Below are 19,614 nucleotides of genomic sequence, written 5' to 3'. Positions count from 1 at the left end.
ACTGAAAGAACCCAGATTCCAAAGGATAAATACAATGTGATTCCAGTTATATGATATTTCTTGCTTGCATAGTTTTTGAAAAGAGGTCTGATTTAATTCTTATCCTTGTTTAAGTAAAACTAAGGTTTGTTTTTTCCCTCTGGCTTCTTTCAGAATGTTCCCTTTGTCTTTGATTTTTCTGCAGTTGAAAATGATGTGCTTGGCAGTGCAGTTTTTGGTGTTCTTTTTTTTTTTTCATGTTTTGTGTTTTTCTTAGCTTCCTGGATCTGCAGTTTGATGTCTATCACTAATGTTAGGAAAATCTCAGTTACGATTGCTTCACTTATTTTTTTTGTTCCTTTCTGCTTTTCCATCAGGTATTCTCATTGTGTATATTTCACACCTGCTGTCATTGTCCCAAAGTTCTTAGATGTTGTATTCTTTGTTGTCTTTGCATTAGGCCCTGGTGAAACAGTCTCTTTTGAGGATAGGCCTTGTTAAGAATAGCTGTTTCAAAATAGCTTCTTTCTGTCTTTCCAATTTTGGAAACAGTGGTTTGCTCTGTGTCTTCAGTTCTTTGCTTTTTTTCTTGTGAGGTTAGGAAGGATGGTTTCTAAGTTCATTATACAAAAACAAGAAAAGAGGAGTCTCTGACTCCAGTTTTCTGACTGCTGACAGCTTTGAAGCCTCATCCCTCCTTCCTCCTCTTGTGACCCACATGTATCCATGATGATAGGAAAGCCTTAGTTTCCTTCCTTTGGCAGTGACAAGAGATTTAATTCATGCCTGCTCCTGCCCTTGTATGTGAACTCTCTCTTCAGTCCACCCACAACCTCAACTAAAAAATAAGTCCATGTACTTTTCCTTGCACTCTCAAGCCATTTCATACCTCCTTGAGAGGCCTGCCTTAATCCTCAGAGACCTCAATTATGGAAGTAATAAACCCTTTTGTACACTATTGGCAGCGTGTGGTGTCATCAACTTACATATTCCTATACTCGGGGCTGGGCTGTTATGCTTCTGTGCACCATATGGGAGTTCAGAAGTAAGAGATGTTGGGAGGATTGCCTCTGGAGTGGCTGGCCAGGAAACTTCCACCTGAAATTAGAGAATGGAGGTTTTACATTGTTTGGAGGAAAGTGCTGTGAATTCTTTATGTATTATATATATAATCATGGGCATATTCACCATCAGACCTTTGTGGAGTGTTGTGAATTCCTGTGCAACATACAGCTCTTAACCCGTTCCTCAAGATTATTTAGCAAGGGCTTTGACCAAAAAGAAATGTTTTAGTACTTTATCATTTCATTATGTGTGCCTGTGTGTGCTAAAAACTAGTGAGAAGCAGCCCTGAGGCACATTGTGTATAGTGTTTTGTGGAGGTCTAAGTAGCTGTGTCTTTTTAGCATGTCATATCATTCAAAGTTGTCTGCCTTAACTTCTGAATAACTTCCTAGCTCCATGAATGAGACAGAGAGAGGATGCAGAAACTGAGTCTGCCATAAATTTTACACAAGCTAAAAGTACTACTTCTTTACAAGAATATTTTAATATAGCCAGTTGGACCTGGCTATTTCTAATCACCTGGAGTAATTCTCAGGCAAGTATGGCAAACTGATCCTTGTCGCAAGTTGGATTTCCACAGGCCTCCTGGACTCTCATGTTTGGTGATGAGAACAGAAGAAAAAGCTTACAGTTTTTCACTGTGTTATATTCATTAAAAGTTCCTGCAGATTTGACCTCATACATCATGGAATGTACTGAGTTAAATGGTGTGTAATAACAAAGGAAATGAGTTTTTCTCACAAGAGATTGATGTGTTTAAAATGATACTTGAGGGAGAGCACAGCAACAGGGGTGCAGAGGGCAAAATGGAGAGATTCCCGCACAGAGGATCGGTGCCAACCAGCACTCACCACCCCGAGAGTCTTGTCTGCTCACCCGCCAGGGTGGGTTGGGGCTGGGAGCTGAGGCTCGGGCTTCGGTCAAATCACAGGGAGAGGACTGGCAGCGTGAACACAGCCTGAAGGGGTTAGTGCACCATGGCTAGCCAGGAGGGAGTCCGGGAAAAAGTCTGGACCTGCCGGAAAAATGTCTGGACCTGCCACAGAGGCAAGAGACTTTTTCTTCCCTCTTTGTTTCCTGGTGCACGAAGAGAGGGGATTAAGAGCACTGCTTAAAGGAGCTCCACAGATGGACGCGAGGCATGGCTAACACTGCGGACGCTAGAGACGGGCATGAGACGCTAAGGCTGCTGCTGCCACCACCAAGAAACCTGTGTGCGAGCACAGGTCACTGTCCACACCTCTCTTCCAGGGAGCCTGTGCAGCCTGCCACTGCCAGGGTCCCAGGATCAAGGGACAACTTCCCCGGGAGAACGCACGACCTGCCTCAAGCTGGTGCAACGTCACACCAGCCTCTGCCACTGAACGATCGCCCTGCACTCTGTACCCCTCCCTCCCCACGACCTGAGTGAGCCGGAGCCCCTGAAACAGCGGCTCCTTTAATCCCGTCCTGTCTGAGCAAAGAACAGACGCCCTACGGCGACCTACACACAGAGGCGGGCCAAATCCAAACCTAAAACCCGGGAGCGGTGCGAACAAAGAAGAGAAAGGGAAATCTCCCCCAGCACCCTCAGGAGCAGCGGATTAAATCTCGACAATCAACTTGATGTACCCTGCATCTGTGGAATACCTGAACAGACAACGAATCATCCCAAATTGAGGAGGTGGACTTTCAGAGCAAGATTTATTATTTTATCCCCTTTTCCTCTTTTTGTGAGTATGCATGTGTATGCTTCTGTGTGAGATTTTGTCTGTATAGCTTTGCTTTCACCATTTTTCCTAGGGTTCTATCCGTCCATTTTTTTGTTTTGTTTTGTATTTATTTCTACTTAAAAAATTCCTTTCTTAATAATAATTTTTTAATTTTAATAATTTTATTTTACTTTATTTTCTTTTCTTTTATCCTCTTTCTTTCTAACTTTCTCCCTTTTATTCTGAGCCGTGTGGATGAAAGGCTCTTGGTGCTACAGCCAGGAGTCAGTGCTGTGCCTCTGAGGTGGGAGAGCCAAATTCAGGACACTCGTCCACAAGAGACCTCCCAGCTGCACGTAATATCAAATGGCAAAAAACTCCCAGGGATCTCCACCTCAACACTAACACACAGCTTCACGCAAAGACCAGCAAAATACAGTGCTGGACACACATTGCCAAAGAAGTAGCAAGAGAGGAACACAACCCCATCCATTAGCAGAGAGACTGCCTAAAATCATAATAAGTCCACAGACACCCCAAAACACACCACCAGACGTGGACCTGCCCACCAGAAAGACAGGATACAGCCTCATCCACCAGAACACAGGACTAGTCCCCTACACCAGGAAGCCTACACAACAAAAGGAACGAAATATAGCCACTGGGGACAGGCACCAACAACAACGGGAACTACGAAGCTGCAGCCGACAAAAAGGAGACCCCCAAACACAGTAAGATAAACAAAATGAGAAGACAGAAAAACACACAGCAGGTGAAGGAGCAAGAAAAAAACACAGCAGACCTAAGAAATGAAGAGGAAACAGGCAGTCTACCTGAAAAAGAATTCAGAATAATGATAGTAAAGAAGATCCAAAATCTTGGAAATAGAATAGACAAAATGCAAGAAACAGTTAATAAGGACCTACAAGAACTAAAGATGAAGCAAGCAACGATGAACAACACAATAAATGAAATTAAAAATACTCTAGATGGGATCAATAGCAGAATTACTGAGGCAGAAGAACAGGTAAGTGACGTGTAAGATAAAATAGTGGAAATAACTACTACAGAGCAGAAGAAAGAAAAAAGAATGAAAAGAACTGAAGACAGTCTCAGAGACCTCTGGGACAACATGTAACACACCAACATTCCAATTATAGGGGTTCCAGGGGCTTCCCTGGTGGTGCAGTGGTTGAGAGTCCGCCTGACAATGCAGGACACACGGGTTCGAGCCCTGGTCTGGGAAGATCCCACATGCCACGGAGCAGCTGGCCCCGTGAGCCACAATTAATGAGCCTGTGCATCTGTGCTCCACAACAAGAGAAACCGTGATAGTGAGAGGCCCACGCACCGTGATGAGGAGTGGCCCCCAATTGCCACAACTAGAGAAAGCCCTCGCACAGAAACGAACCCCAACACAGCCATAAATTAAAAAAAAAAAAAACAAGCTGAGAGAGTTCAGCACCACAAAACGAGCTTTACAACAAATGCTAAAGGAACTTCTCCAGGCAAGAAATGCAACAGAAGGAAAAGACCTACAATAACGAACCCAAAACAATTAAGAAAATGGGAATAGGAACATACATATCGATAATTACCCTAAATGTAAATGGACTAAATGCTCCCACCAAAAGACACAGACTGGCTGAGGATACAAGAACAAGACCCATAGATATGCTGTCTACAAGAGACCCACTTCAGACCTAGAGACACATACAGACTGAAAGTGAGGGGATGGAAAAAGATATTCCATGCAAATGGACACCAAAAGAAAGCTGGAGTAGCAATTCTCATATCAGACAAAATAGACTTTAAAATAAAGACTATTACAAGAGGCAAAGAAGGACACTACATAATGATACAGGGATCGATCCAAGAAGAAGATATAACAATTGTAAATATTTATGGACCCAACATAGGAGCATCGCAATACATAAGGCAAATACTAACAGCCATAAAAGGGGAAATCGACAGTAACACATTCAGAGTAGGGGACTTTAACGCCCCACTTTCACCAATGGACAGATGATCCAAAATGAAAATAAACAAGGAAACACAATCTTTAAATGATACATTAAAATGTTTAATGGGACTTAATTGATATTTATAGGACATTCCATCCAAAAACAACAGAAGACACATTATTCTCAAGTGCTCATGGAACATTCTCCAGGATAGGTCATATCACGGGTCACAAAGCAAGCCTTGGTAGCTTTAAGAAAATTGAAATTGTATCAAGTATCTTTTCTGACCACAACGCTATGAGACTAGATTTCAATTACAGGAAAAGATCTGTAAAAAATACAAACACATGGAGGCTAAACAATACACTACTTAATAACGAAGTGATCACTGAAGAAATGAAAGAGGAAATCAAAAAATACCTAGAAACAAATGACAATGGAGACACGACGACTCAAAACCTATGGTATGCAGCAAAAGCAGTTCTAAGAGGGAAGTTTATAGCAATACAATCCTACCTAAAGAAACAGGTAACATCTCAAATAAACAACCTAACCTTGCACCTAAAGCAATTAGAGAAAGAAGAACCAAAAAAACCCCAAAGTTAGCAGAAGGAAAGAAATCATAAAGATGAGATCAGAAATAAATGAAAAACAAATGAAGGAAATGATAGGAAATATCAATAAAACTAAAAGCTGGTTCTTTGAGAAAATAAACAAAATTGATAAACCATTAGCCAGACTCATCAAGAAAAAAAAGGGAGGAGACTCAAATCAATAGAATTACAAATGAAAAAGGAGAAGTAACAACTGACTGCAGAAATACAAAAGATCATGAGAGATAACTACAAGCAACTCTATGCCAATAAAATGGACACCCTGGAAGAAATGGACAAATTCTTAGAAATGCACAGCCTGCCAAGACTGAATCAGGAAGAAATAGAAATTATGAACAGAGCGATCACAAGCACTGAAATTGAAACTGTGATTAAAAATCTTCCAACAGACTTCCAGGGAAGATGGCTGAAGAGTAAGACGCGGAGATCACCTTCCTCCCCACAGATACATCAGAAATACATGTACACGTGGAACAACTCCTACAGAACACCTACTGAATGCTGGCAGAAGAACTCAGACCTCCCAAAAGGCAAGAAACTCCCCATGTACCTGGGTAGGGCAAAAGAAAAAAGAATAAACAGAGACAAAAGGATAGGGACGGGACCTGCACCAGTGGGAGGGAGCTGTGAAGGAGGAAAGATTTCCACACACTAGCAAGCCCCTTCGTGGGTGGAGTCTGCGGGTGGTGGAGGGGGAAAGCTTCCAGGTCATGGAGGAGAGCACAGCAACAGAGGTGCAGAGGGCAAAGTGGAGAGATTCCCACACAGAGGATAGGTGCCGACTGGCACTCACCAGCCCAAGAGGCTCGTGTGCTCACGCGGCTGGGAGCTGAGGCTCGGGCTTCAGTAGGAGCGCAGCAAGAGGACTGGGGCTGGCGGCGTGAACACAGCCTGAAGGGGCTAATGCACCACAGCTAGCTGGGAGGGACTCTGGGAAAAAGTCTGGACCTGCCAAAGAGGCAAGAGACTTTTTCTTCCCTCTTTGTTTCCTGGTGCGAGAGGAGGGGGGATTAAGAGTGCTGCTTAAGGTAGCTCCAGAGACAGGCGCGAGCCGTGGCTGAAAGCGCGGACCCCAGAGATGGGCGTGGGATGCTGGCGCTGCTGCTGCCACCGCCAAGAGGCCTGTGTGCAAGCGCAGGTCACTGTCCACCACCCCCTTCCTGGGAGCCTCTGCAGACCGCCACTACCGGGGTCCCAGGATCCAGGGACGGATGCCCCAGGAGAGCGCACGGAGCGGCTCGGGCTGGTGCAATGTCACGCTGGCCTCTGCTGTCGCAGGCTTGCCCTGCAATCCCCGCACTCCGTGCCCCTCCCTCCCAGCTGTCCTGAGTGAGCTAGAGTCCCCGAAGCGGCTGCTCCTTTAACCCTGTCCTGTATGAGTGAAGAACAGACACCCTCCGGCGACCTACAGGCAGAGGGGGGGCCAAGTCCAAAGCTGAGACCCAGGAGCTGTGAGAACAAAGAAGAGAAAGGGAAATCTCTCCCAGCAGCCTCAGAAGCAGCGGATTATAGCTCCACAATCAACTTGATGTACCCTGCACTGTGGAATACATGAATAGACAAAGAATCATCCCAAATTGAGGAGGTGGGCTTTGAGAGCAAGATTTATGATTTTTCCCCTTTTCCTCTTTTTGTGTGTATGTGTATGCTTCTGTGTGAGATTCTGTCTGTACAGCTTTGCTTCTACCACTTGTCCTAGGGTTCTGTCTGTCTGTTTTTTTGGTTAATAATTATGTTTTGTTTTAATAACTTTATTTTATTCGCTTACTTTATTTTATTGTACTTTATCTTCTTTCTTTCTTTGTTTCTTTCCTTCCTTCCCTCCTTTAACAAAGAATCATCGCAAATTGAGGAGGTGGACTTTGAGAGCAAGATTTATGATTTTTTCCCCTTTACCTCTTTTTCTGAGTGTGTACATGTATGCTTCTGTGTGAGATTTTGTCTGTATAGCTTTGCTTCCACCATTTGTCCCAGGGTTCTATCCGTTCGTTGTTTTTTTTTCTTAATAATTATTTTTTATTTTAATAACTTTATTATATTTTACATACTTTATTTTACTTTATCTTCTTTCCTTTTGTCCTTCCTTCTCTCCTTCCTTCCCTCCATCCTTCCTCTCTCCCTTCCTCCCTCTCTCCTTCCTTCCTTTCCTTCTTTCTTTCTACTAATTGTTTCTTACTACTTTTTCTCCTTTTTATTCTGACCTATGTGGATGAAAGTTTCTTGGTGCTGCAGCCAGGTTTCAGTGCTGTGCCTCTGAGGTGGGAGAGCCAACTTCAGGACACTGGTCCACAAGAGACCTCCCAGCTCCACATAATATCAAACGCAAAACTCTTACAGAGATCTCCAGCTCAACACCAGCACCCAGCTTCATTTAATGACCAGCAAGCTACAGTGCTGGACACCCTATGCCAAACAAATAGCAAGACAGGAACACAACACTACCCATTAGCAGAGAGGCTGCCTAAAATCATAAAAAGTCCACAGACACCCCAAAACACACCACCAGACGTGGACCTGCTCACCAGAAAGACAGCATCGAGCCTCATCCACCAGAACACAGGCACTAGTACCCTCCACCAGAAAGCCTACACAACCCACTGAACCAACCTTAGCCAATGGGGACAGACACCAAAAACAACGGGAACTACAAACCTGCAGCCTGCAAAAAGGAGACCCTAAACACAGTAAGATAAGCAAAATGAGAAGACAGAAAAACACACAGCAGGTGAAGGAGCAAGATAAAAACACAGCAGACCTAACAAATGAAGAGGAAATAGGCAGTCTACCTGAAAAAGAATTCAGAATAATGATAGTAAAGATGATCCAAAATCTTGGAAATACAATACACAAAATGCAAGAAACAGTTAAAAAGGACCTAGAAGAACTAAACATGAAACAAGCAATGATGAACAACACAATAAATGAAATTAAAAATATTCTAGATGGGATCAATAGCAGAATAACTGAGGCAGAAGAACGGGTAAGTGACGTGGAAGATAAAATAGTGGAAATAACTACTACAGAGCAGAAGAAAGAAAAAAGAATGAAAAGAACTGAAGACAGTCTCAGAGACGTCTGGGACAACATTAAACCCACCAACATTCGACTTATAGGGGTTCCAGAAGAAGAAGACAAAAAGAAAGGGACTGGGAAAATATTTGAAGGGATTCTAGTTGAATACTTCCCTAATATGGGAAAGGAAATAGTTAATCAAGTCCAGGAGGCACAGAGAGTCCCATACAGGATAAATCCAAGGAGAAATATACCAAGACACATATTAATCAAACTGTCAAAAATTAAATACAAAGAAAACATATTAAAAGCAGCAAGGGAAAAACAACAAATAACACACAAGGGAATCCCCATAAGGTTAACAGCTGATCTTTCAGCAGAAACTCTACAAGCCAGAAGGGACTGGCAGGACATATTTAAAGTGGTGAAGGAGAAAAAGCTACAACCAAGATTACTCTAACCAGCAAGGATCTCATTCAGATTTGATGGAGAAATTAAAAGCTTTACAGACAAGCAAATGCTGAGAGAGTTCAGCACCACCAAACCAGCTTTACAGCAAATGCTACAGGATCTTCTCTAGGCAAGAAACACCAGAGAAATAAAAGACATATAATAACCCAAAACAATTGAGAAAATGGGAATAGGAACATACATATCGATAATTACCTTAAATGTAAATGGACTAAATGCTCCCACCAAAAGACACAGACTGGCTGAAAGGATACAAAAACAAGACCCATAGATATGCTGTCTACAAGAGACCCACTTCATACCTAGAGACACATACAGACTGAAAGTGAGGGGATGGAGAAAGATATTCCGTGCAAATGGAAACCAAAAGAAAGCTGGAGTAGCAATTTTCATATCAGACAAAATAGACTTTAAAATAAAGACTATTACAAGAGACAAAGAAGGCCACTACATAATGATCAAGGGATCAATCCAAGAAGAAGATATAACAATTGTAAATGTTTATATACCCAACATAGGAGCACCTCAATACATAAGGCAAATACTAACAGCCATAAAAGGGGAAATCGACAGTAACACATTCAGATAGGGGACTTTAAAACCCCACTTTCACCAATGGACAGATGATCCAAAATGAAAATAAACAAGGAAACACAATCTTTAAATGATACATTAAACATGATGGACTTAATTCATATTTATAGGACTCCATCCAAAAACAACAGAATACACATTATTCTCAAGTGCTCATGGAACGTTCTCCAAGATAGATCATATCTTGGGTCACAAATCAAGCCTTGGTAAATTTAAGAAAATTGAAATTGTATCAAGTATCTTTTCTGACCACAACGCTATGAGACTAGATTTCAATTACAGGAAAAGATCTGTAAAAAATACAAACACATGGAGGCTAAACAATACACTACTTAATAACGAAGTGATCCTTGAAGAAATGAAAGAGGAAATCAAAAAATACCTAGAAACAAATGACAGTGGGGACACGATGACTCAAAACCTATGGGATGCAGCAAAAGCAGTTCTAAGAGGGAAGTTGATAGCAATACAATCCTACCTAAAGAAACAGGTAACATCTCAAATAAACAACCTAACCTTGCACCTAAAGCAATTAGAGAAAGAAGAACAAAAAAAAACCCCAAAGTTAGCAGAAGGAAAGAAATCCTAAAGATCAGATCAGAAATAAATGAAAAAGAAATGAAGGAAACGATAGCAAAGATCAATAAAACTAAAAGCTGGTTCTTTGAGAAGATAAACAAAACTGATAAACCATTAGCCAGACTCATCAAGAAAAAAAGGGTGAAGACTCAAATCAATAGAATTAGAAATGAAAAAGGAGAAGTAACAACTGACACTGCAGAAATACAAAAGATCATGAGAGATTACTATAAGCAACTCTATGCCAATAAAATGGACAACCTGGAAGAAATGGACAAATTCTTAGAAATGCACAACCTGTCAAGACTGAATCAGGAAGAAATAGAAAATATGAACAGACCAATCACAAGCACTGAAATTGAAACTGTGATTAAAAATCTTCCAACAAACAAAAGCCCAGGACCAGATGGCTTCACAGGCGAATTCTATCAAACATTTAGAGAAGAGCTAACACCTATCCTTCTGAAACTCTTCCAAAATATAGCAGAGGGAGGAACACTCCCAAACTCACTCTACGAGGCCACCATCACCCTTATACCAAAACCAGACAAGGATTTCACAAAGAAAACTACAGGCCAATATCACTGATGAACATAGATGCAAAACTCCTCAACAAAATACTAGCAAACAGAATCCAACAGCACATTATAAGGATGATACACCATGATCAAGTGGGGTTTATTCCAGGAATGCAAGGATTCTTCAATATACGCAAATCAATCAATGTGATACACCATATTAACAAATTGAAGGAGAAAAGCCATATGGTCATCTCAATAGATGCAGAGAAAGCTTTTGACAAAATTCAACAACCATTTAGGATTAAAAAAAACCCTCCAGAAAGTAGGCATAGAGGGAACTTTCCTCAACATAATAAAGGCCATATATAACAAACCCACAGCCAACATCGTCCTCAATGGTGAAAAACTGAAAGCATTTCCACTAAGATCAGGAACAAGACAAGGTTGCCCACTCACCACTCTTATTCAACATAGTTTTGGAAGTTTTAGCCACAGCAATAAGAGAAGAAAAGGAAATAAAAGGAATCCAAATCGGAAAACAAGAAGTAATGCTGTCACTGTTTGCAGATGACATGATACTATACATAGAGAATCCTAAAGATGCTACCAGAAAACTATGAGAGCTAATCAATGAATTTGGTAAAGTAGCAGGATACTAAATTAATGCACATAAATCTCTGGCATTCCTGTACACTAATGATGAAAAATCTGCAAGTGAAAGCAAGAAAACACTCCCATTTACCACTGCAACAAAAAGAATAAAATGTTTAGGAATAAACCTACCTAAGGAGACAAAAGACCTGTATGCAGATAATTATAAGACACTGATGAAAGAAATTAAAGATGATACAAATAGATGGAGAGATAAAGCATGTTCTTAGATTGGAAGAATAAACAGTGCGAAAATGACTCTACTAGCCAAAGCAATCTACAGATTCAATGCAATCTCTTTCAAACTACCACTGGTATTTTTCACAGAACTAGAACAAAATATTTCACAATTTGTATGGAAACACAAAAGACCCCGAATAGCCAAAGCAATCTTGAGAACAAAAAATGGAGCTGGAGGAATTAGGCTCCCTGACTTCAGACTATACTACAAAGCTATAGTATTCAAGACAGTATGGTACTGGCAGAAAAACCGAAACATAGATCAATGGAGCAGGATAGAAATCCCAGAGATAAACCCACGCACATATGGTCACCTCATCTTTGATAAAGGAGGCAGGAATATACAGTGGAGAAAGGGCAGACTCTTAGAGGAATAGATATATTCCTCACTTATCCTATTAGACACGCCACTGATGAAGCCAAAATGGAAGGACTCAGCAAGACACTGATGTGATCTACTCATTTCTCAAAAACAAATAAACAAAATAAAATCCTCAAGACACTGGGCTCTACAAAAAGGCATTCCGTGGCACTTTTACTTCTTATGACCCCAGGATACAGCCCTCATAGAAGCTAGAATGGCTTCCTTAGACAAACCGTGTTAACTTCTAAATGAGTCTTCCTGCTGTTTGAGGCACTCGTTAGATCCTCCCACTCGCCCCCCACCTCAGTACATGGGCCCATTACTTTGTTCTGATCCTCAGGCTTAGTGACACCTTATAAATAGAGGCCTTTCTGCACGAGACATTTCTGTCAAATGGTCATTCTCAACAATCCTTTTGTTTACTGTAAGAGTTTCCAGTAGCAAACACTCATATCCCGCCACCGGACCTTCCTCCTAACACCACCCATACTCTGTACCCTGGATGTCAATATTTTATTTGGGGCATCCTCCTTCATAACACACTGTGGCCCTTCCCAACACAAATGTGCTGTTTTCCTACCGAGTGCACTCACTGTCACGAGAGTCACTGGCATTGCCCAGGGTACACATGATGCCATTCAACTAACTCACATCACTGATCCCAGTCAAGAAATGTCTGAAACATTCTAAACACATGCAGCAGGCAACTAACATTTTAGAGACTTTCCATGAAGGGGAACTCACTGGCAGCCATAGTTGCTGATGACTAGTTGGCTTTAGACTATTTATTGGCCACCCGGGGAAAGTTCTGTTCCCTTAAAGATTGCTTGCCGCCTGTGGGTAAACAACATGGCAAGGGCCCACCAATAACTCAACACATGAGAAAACAAATGAAAATAACGAATAACATTACTAAGGTAATTGAACTGAGTTCTGGAACCCCACTAACATATTTTCCTGGATTTCTCCAACACCTTAGTATGACTGGAGTTGGAATGCTTTTTTCAAGACTTCCTCATCTTAATTGTAACATGTTGCTTGTGCTTTTCACATGGCTATTCAAATTCTTGTGAGATGTGGCATAATTCAGTCCACAATCATCAGGAGTGAACTTTTAATAAAGACACTGATTCCACTTTTGATGTGTGACTGTTAATTGGTTGTAGATACCCACTCACCCTGCCTGGTCTGCAATAGGCAATCAAGTTACAAAGGTAGTCACATGCCTCTTTTCTCTTTGTGCCAGTGGATAGGAGGGTCAAACCTTGAATACCCAAACTCAACTCCTTGATACATTAGAAGCCCAACCCACTCTCCTCTTTGCTGCAGCCACCTGCACCCACTTACACTTAACCTACTCTCCTAAAAATTGCCTTTGCAGAATAAACCGGGAGCAGAAGCCACTTGAGCCAGTAAACTGTAGGAACACATGAATTGCTGGAGACACAGTGTAAACTAGCTCAAGAATTACAAGGTCTGAAGAACCCAGTCTTAGAGGGCCACCCACAATTCATGAATTCTTCCTGCAGGAGCCAGACCATGTTCTTACCATAAAGATTTTTTTTTAAATTGCCTCATGCTTCATGCAGCAAACAGGGAAATATTTTGATATATACACAATGCATTCTGTTCTTTGTATCTTAGGCTATTTCTCAAAGGAAACTAGCTTGCCAAAGCTTTGTCTGATTAGAGAAAGAGCAATTATGCAATTCCAGCCCTTTTCAGCTTTCCTCTCTGATTAAATAAAAAGGAAAAAAAGAAAGGCTGAGAACTTTCTCTGATTTTCATAACCCAGTTCATAGAAACAGTCCTATGCACAGTCTCTTCCACCAAAACATTGCAGGCTTAATCATAACATAATAGAACATATTCCATCCCAAAGACCTTACCACCATATATCATTAGGGTCCGAATACAGTAACAGTGGATTAAAACAGAGAGCTGCAAGAACTAGACTCTACTCAAGAATGAGCTTCTGAGACTATTCAAACACCAGGAAGAAAAAGTCAAGGGCACTAGAGGATACTGAAGCTCCTGATACTTACAGCTATGTCAAGCATTAAACATACTCTAATCTGTTCAAGAACACATAAAACCTCACACTAAAGACCTATTTACCTCAAATTACCTGATACATCTGGTTTTCAACCAAAAATTAGAAGGCATACTAAAAGGTAAGAGAAAACACATTGTGAAGAGAGAAAGCAATCATCAAAACAATACTCAGGTACAGGAGAGATTTTTGAATGACCAGGCTATTAATTTAAAATAACTATTAATTTCACACAAAGATGATTTCAGAACAAGGAAAATTATCAGGGAGAAAGAGGGGCATTACATACAGATAAAAAGTGCCAATTCTCCAGGAAGTCATAATAAGCCTTTATTATACATGTGCTGAAACAGACTGACAGAATAAGTGATGCAAAAATGTAAAAAACTGGAATATGAGGTAGACAAATCTACAATTCTAACTGAACATTTCAATGTCACTGTCAGTAACTGAAAAATCCTACAGGCAGAAAGTCAGTAAACATATTTTTGAAGAGAACAGTACCATCAATCAACTGGTTTTGATATTTATAGAATACATCATCCAACAACAGCAGACTAGCCATTCTTCTCAAGATAACATGGAACATTTACCAGATAGACCACATTCTGGGCCATAAAACATGCCTGAAAAGTAAAGAATAGAAGTCCTACAAATAGGGAGAGATGGAGGGAGAGGGAGAGACAGGGAGGGAGGGAGGGAGGGTTTATTCTATCCTATAATATGGTTTATTATAGGATATTGAATATAGTTCCCTGTGCTATACAATAAGACCCTGTTGTTTATCTATTTTGTATCTGCTAATCCCAAACTCCTAATTTATCCCTCCCCTACCCCCTTTCCCCTTTGGTAACCATATGTTTGTTTTCTATACCTGTGAATCTGTTTTTGTTTCATAAGTTCATTTGTATCACAGTTTAGATTCCACATGTAAGTGATATCTTACGGTATTTGTCTTTCTCTTTCTTCACTTAGTATGATAATCTCTAGGTCCATCCATGTTGCTGCAAATCCTAATGACCTCATTTTAATTCAATCACTTCTTTAAAGGCTCTATCTCCAAATACACTCACATTCGGAGGTACTGGGGGTTAGGGCTTCAACATATGAATTTTGGGGGGACACAGTTCAGGTCATAACACAACTCAAAAGTCCATCAACGGATGGACAAAAAACTGTCTTCTGTCTCTACAATGGAGTACCACGTAGCAATAAAGGGGCAAATGACATTGATGCACGGTGACATGGATGCATGTCACAGACACAAAATAGATACTATATGATTCCATTGGTGTGAAATTCTCAAACAGGTGAAACTAATGCTTAGTAACAGAAATCAAAACTGTGACCATCTCTTAATGGAGATGGGACCCACTTGCGAGGGGTGCCAGGCAGGTGATGGGAATGTTCTCCATCTTGATCTGGGCGGTTGATGACAGACAAATACACATATAAAAAATCCAGCTACCCTTAAAAAAAAGAGTCAGACCCTTAAAAAATCCAGCTGTACATATAAGATCTGTGCATTTTAATAATAAAATCTGGAGAGGAACAAAGCAAAGATCAGAGTCACTCCATCCCAATTCTCTGCTTTATTTTGATTGTAGAAGTTCTCACTCTTTCAAATCCTCTTGCTTGTTGTGGCGTTTGCCTGACTGCCTTGTTCTTGAGACAGACAGGGACAGCACTGGTCTGTCTTATTGCTACGTGCATGCCCAGCCCCAGAACCAGGACTGGAATAGTCAGCGGTAGATCAGTCGTTGTGTGACGATGTTTGTGTAAGTTTTTGATTAGTAGTGGCAAACGACTGCATGTCAGTGTGGACAAAGCTAACAGGCATATTACACATGTGCGTGATCATGGTCACTGTGGTGATGATGGGGTGTTAGAAAGGCTTCCTCATGACACAAAAAGAGGAAACAAGTGCTGACCATTCGTTTTGACTGTTGTGGGATTCAATGTCTTTTTTTCTGTAGCTTGCTTTTTAAAAACTGCAAACAGGCTTGAGGGAGAAAAGCAGGTTGCAGATAGATATGTGTGGTAGAATAGATTAACCTAATGTTTTTAAAGACATAGAATAACTGAGTTTAGGGACATGAGATAACTGTGGGAAAACCTGGACAGGAAGGAGACACCAACACTTTCATAGTGGTTGTATCTGGGGAAGCAGCAGATGGGAATCCGAGAGGCACATAAATGGGCTTCAGCTGTGCCTTGAATATTTATTTCATTAAATAAAGACAAAAAAACCCTGCTGTTGTGGAAAACAGTATGACAGGTCCACAAAAAATTAGAAACAGAATTACTGTAGAATAGAAATATGACCCAGCAATTCTACTGGGAATTGAAAGTGTGGTCTCGGGACTTCCCTGGCAGTCCAGTGGTTAAGACTCCACACTTTCATTGCAGGGGCATGGGTTCAATCCCTGGTCGGGGAACTAAGATCCCACATGCCATGCAGCATGGCCAAAAGATTTTTTTAAAAAAGGGGGGGTCTCAAACAGATATTTGTACATCCACATTCACAGCAGCATGATTCACACTAGCCAAAAGGTGGAAGCAACCACAGTGTCCATCAATGGATGAATGAACAAAATGTGGTCCATTCATACAATGGAATATTATTCAGTCTTAAAAACAAAGGACTTCCCTGGTGGTGCAGTGGTTAAGAAGCCGGCTGCCAATGCAGGGGACACAGGTTCGAGCTCTGGTCTGGGAAGATCCCACATCCGTGGAGCAACTAAGCCCATGCACCACAACTACTGAGCCTGCACTCTAGAGCCCGCAAGCCACAACTACTGAGCCCGCGTGCCACAACTACTGAAGCCCGCCCGCGTAGAGCCTGTGCTCCGCAACAAGAGAAGCCACAGCAGTGAGAAGCCCACTCACCTCAATGAAGAGTAACCCCCGCTCGCCACAACTAGATAAAGCCCATGCACAGCAAAGAAGACCCAACACAGCCAAAAATAAGTTTATTTTAAAAATAATTTTTAAACCTATTTTTTTTAAAAAGGAAGGAACTTCTGAGAATTCCCTGGCAGTCTAGTAGTTAGGACTCTGTGCTCTCACCACTAAGGGCCTGGGTTCAATCCCTGGTCAGGGAACTAAGATCCCACAAGCTGTGCGGTGTAGCCCCCCCCCCAAAAAAAAGGCTAAGAAGAAGTTTTTTTAAAAAAAAAGAGAGGAGGAACTTCTGACACTTGCTACAATGTGGATGCACCTTGAGGACATCATGCTCAGTGAAATGTTAGTCACAAAGAGCAAATACTGTGTGATCCCACTCATATGAGGTCTCTAAAGGAGTCAAATCCAGAGAGACAGAAAGCAGAATGGTGGGTTCCAGGGGCTGAGGTTGGGGAGGGATGAGGAGTTAGTGGGGGTTTTTTGTTTTAATTGAAGTATATTTGATTTACAATGTTGTGTTAATTTCTACTGTACTGCAAAGTGATTCAGTTATACATATATATATTCCTTTTCATATTCTTTTCCATCATGGTTTATCACAGGATACTGAATACAGTTCCCTGTTCTATACAGTAGGACCTTGTTGTTTACCCATCCTATATATCACAGCTTGCATCTGCTAATCCCAAACTCCCAGTCCTTCCCTCCCCCAACCCCCCTCCTCCTTGGAGACCACAAGTCTGTTCTCTATGTCTGTGAGTCTGTTTCTGTTTCTTAGGTAAATTCCTTTGTGTCATATTTTAGATTCCACACGTACGTGATATCATATGGTATTTGTCTTTCTCAGTCTGACTGACTTTGCTTAGTATGATAATCTCTAGGTCCATCCATGTTGCTGGAAATGGCATTATTTCACTCTTTTTTATGGCTGAGTAATATTTCATTGTGTATACATGCCACATATTTTTTAAAAATTTATTTTATTGAAGTATAATTGATTTACAATGTTGTATTAATTTCTGTACAAAGTGATTCAGTTATACATATATATACACATTCTTTTTCATATTCTTTTCCCTTACAGTTTATCACAGGATACTGAATATAGTTCCCTGTGCTATATAGTAGGACCTTGTTGTTTATCCATTCTCTATACAGTAGTTTGCATCTGTTAATCCCAAACTCCCGATCCATCCCTCCGCCACACCCCTAGGAGTTAGTGTTTAATGGGGACAGTTTCAGTTTCACAAGACGAAGAGAGTTCTGGAGATGGATGCTACTGATAGCTCCACAATGTGAAATTACTTAGTGCCATTGAACTGTACACTTAAAAATGGTTAAGATGGTTTAAAAAAATTTTTTAATCTCAGTCATGATTCTTGACTGAATAAATTAGATCATTAAGGGTTACAAAATGATTACCTCAGTTTATTCTTTCACCTACATTTATTAATTGTCATTCTATTGGAAATAGAGCTTTCTTCTGATCAGCAGGCATGATCTGGTTATCATGAAACACAGTCCCTGCTGGAAAGAGGGAAAAGGCTTCAATGATTTAAAAATGTGGCATTTGTAGGAATTCCCTGGCGGTCCAGTGATTAAGACTCAGGGATTTCACTGCCGGGGCCTGGGTTCGATCCCTGGTCAGTGAACTAAGATCCCACAAGCCGCGCTGTGCAGCCGGAAAAAAAAAAAAAAAAGCGGCATTTGTGAATAGTCACTTCAAATGGTAATGAGGTTTTTTGTGTTTGTTTGTTAATTTTATTTATTTATTTTTGGCTGCGTTGGGTCTTCGTTGCAGTGCACATGCTTCTCATTGCGTGGCCTCTCGTTGCAGAGCACAGGCTCTAGGTACACGGGCTTCAGTAGTTGTGGCACATGGGCTCAGTAGTTGTGGCTTGTGGGCTCTAGAGCACAGGCTCAGTAGTTGTGGCACATGGCCTTAGTTGCTCCATGGCATGCAGGATCTTCCCAGACCAGGGCTCGAAGCCGTGTACCCTGCATTGGCAGGTGGATTCTTAACCACTGCACAACCAGGTAAGTCCAGTAATGAGGTTTTGAGCACCAGTGGATTTCCATTGATTAAATGTATGCCAATCTGAAGCCACTGTGGAAAACAGTATGGACGTTCCTCAGAAAACTAAAAATAGAATTACCTCGGGGGTTACTTACAATTTGGGACTTCCCTGGAGGTCCAGTGGTTAAGACTTCACCTTCCAATTCAGGGGGTGTGGGTTCGTTCCCTGGTCAGGGAGATAAGATCCCACATGCCTTGTGGCCAAAACACCAAAACATAAAACAAAAGCAATATGGTAACAAATTCAGTAAAGACTTTAAAAATGGTCCACATCAAAAAAATCTTTTAAAAAAATTATCATATGATCCAGCAATCCTGGGCATATATCCAGACAAAACTCTAACTCAAAAAGATACATCCACCCCTATGTTCATTGCAGCACTATTCACAATAGCCAAGACATGGAAACAACCTAAATGTCCGTCAACAGATGAATGGATAAAGAAGATGTGGTACATATATATATACAATGGAATATTACTCAGCCATTTAAAAAAAGAATGAAATAATGCCATTTGCAGCAACATGGATACAGCTGGAGATTATCATACTAAGTGAAGTAAGTCAGAAAGAGAAAGATAAATACCATATGTTATCACTCATATGTGGAATCTAAAATATGGCACAAATGAACCTATCTATGAAACAGAAACAGACAGACATAGAGAACAGACTTATGGTTGCTGATGGGGAGGGGGAATGGGGGAGGGATGGACTGGAAGTTTAGGGTTAGTAGATGCAATCTATTACATATAGAATGGATAAACAAGGTCCTACTGTATAGCACAGGGAACTATAGTCAACATCCTGGAATAAACCATAATGGAAAAGAATA

Source organism: Hyperoodon ampullatus (assembly GCF_949752795.1).
Source record: "Hyperoodon ampullatus genome assembly, chromosome: 4".
Classification (NCBI taxonomy): Eukaryota; Metazoa; Chordata; class Mammalia; order Artiodactyla; family Ziphiidae; genus Hyperoodon; species Hyperoodon ampullatus.
The sequence above is the reverse complement of the archived record's forward strand: the minus strand, read 5'-3'. Positions refer to the sequence as shown.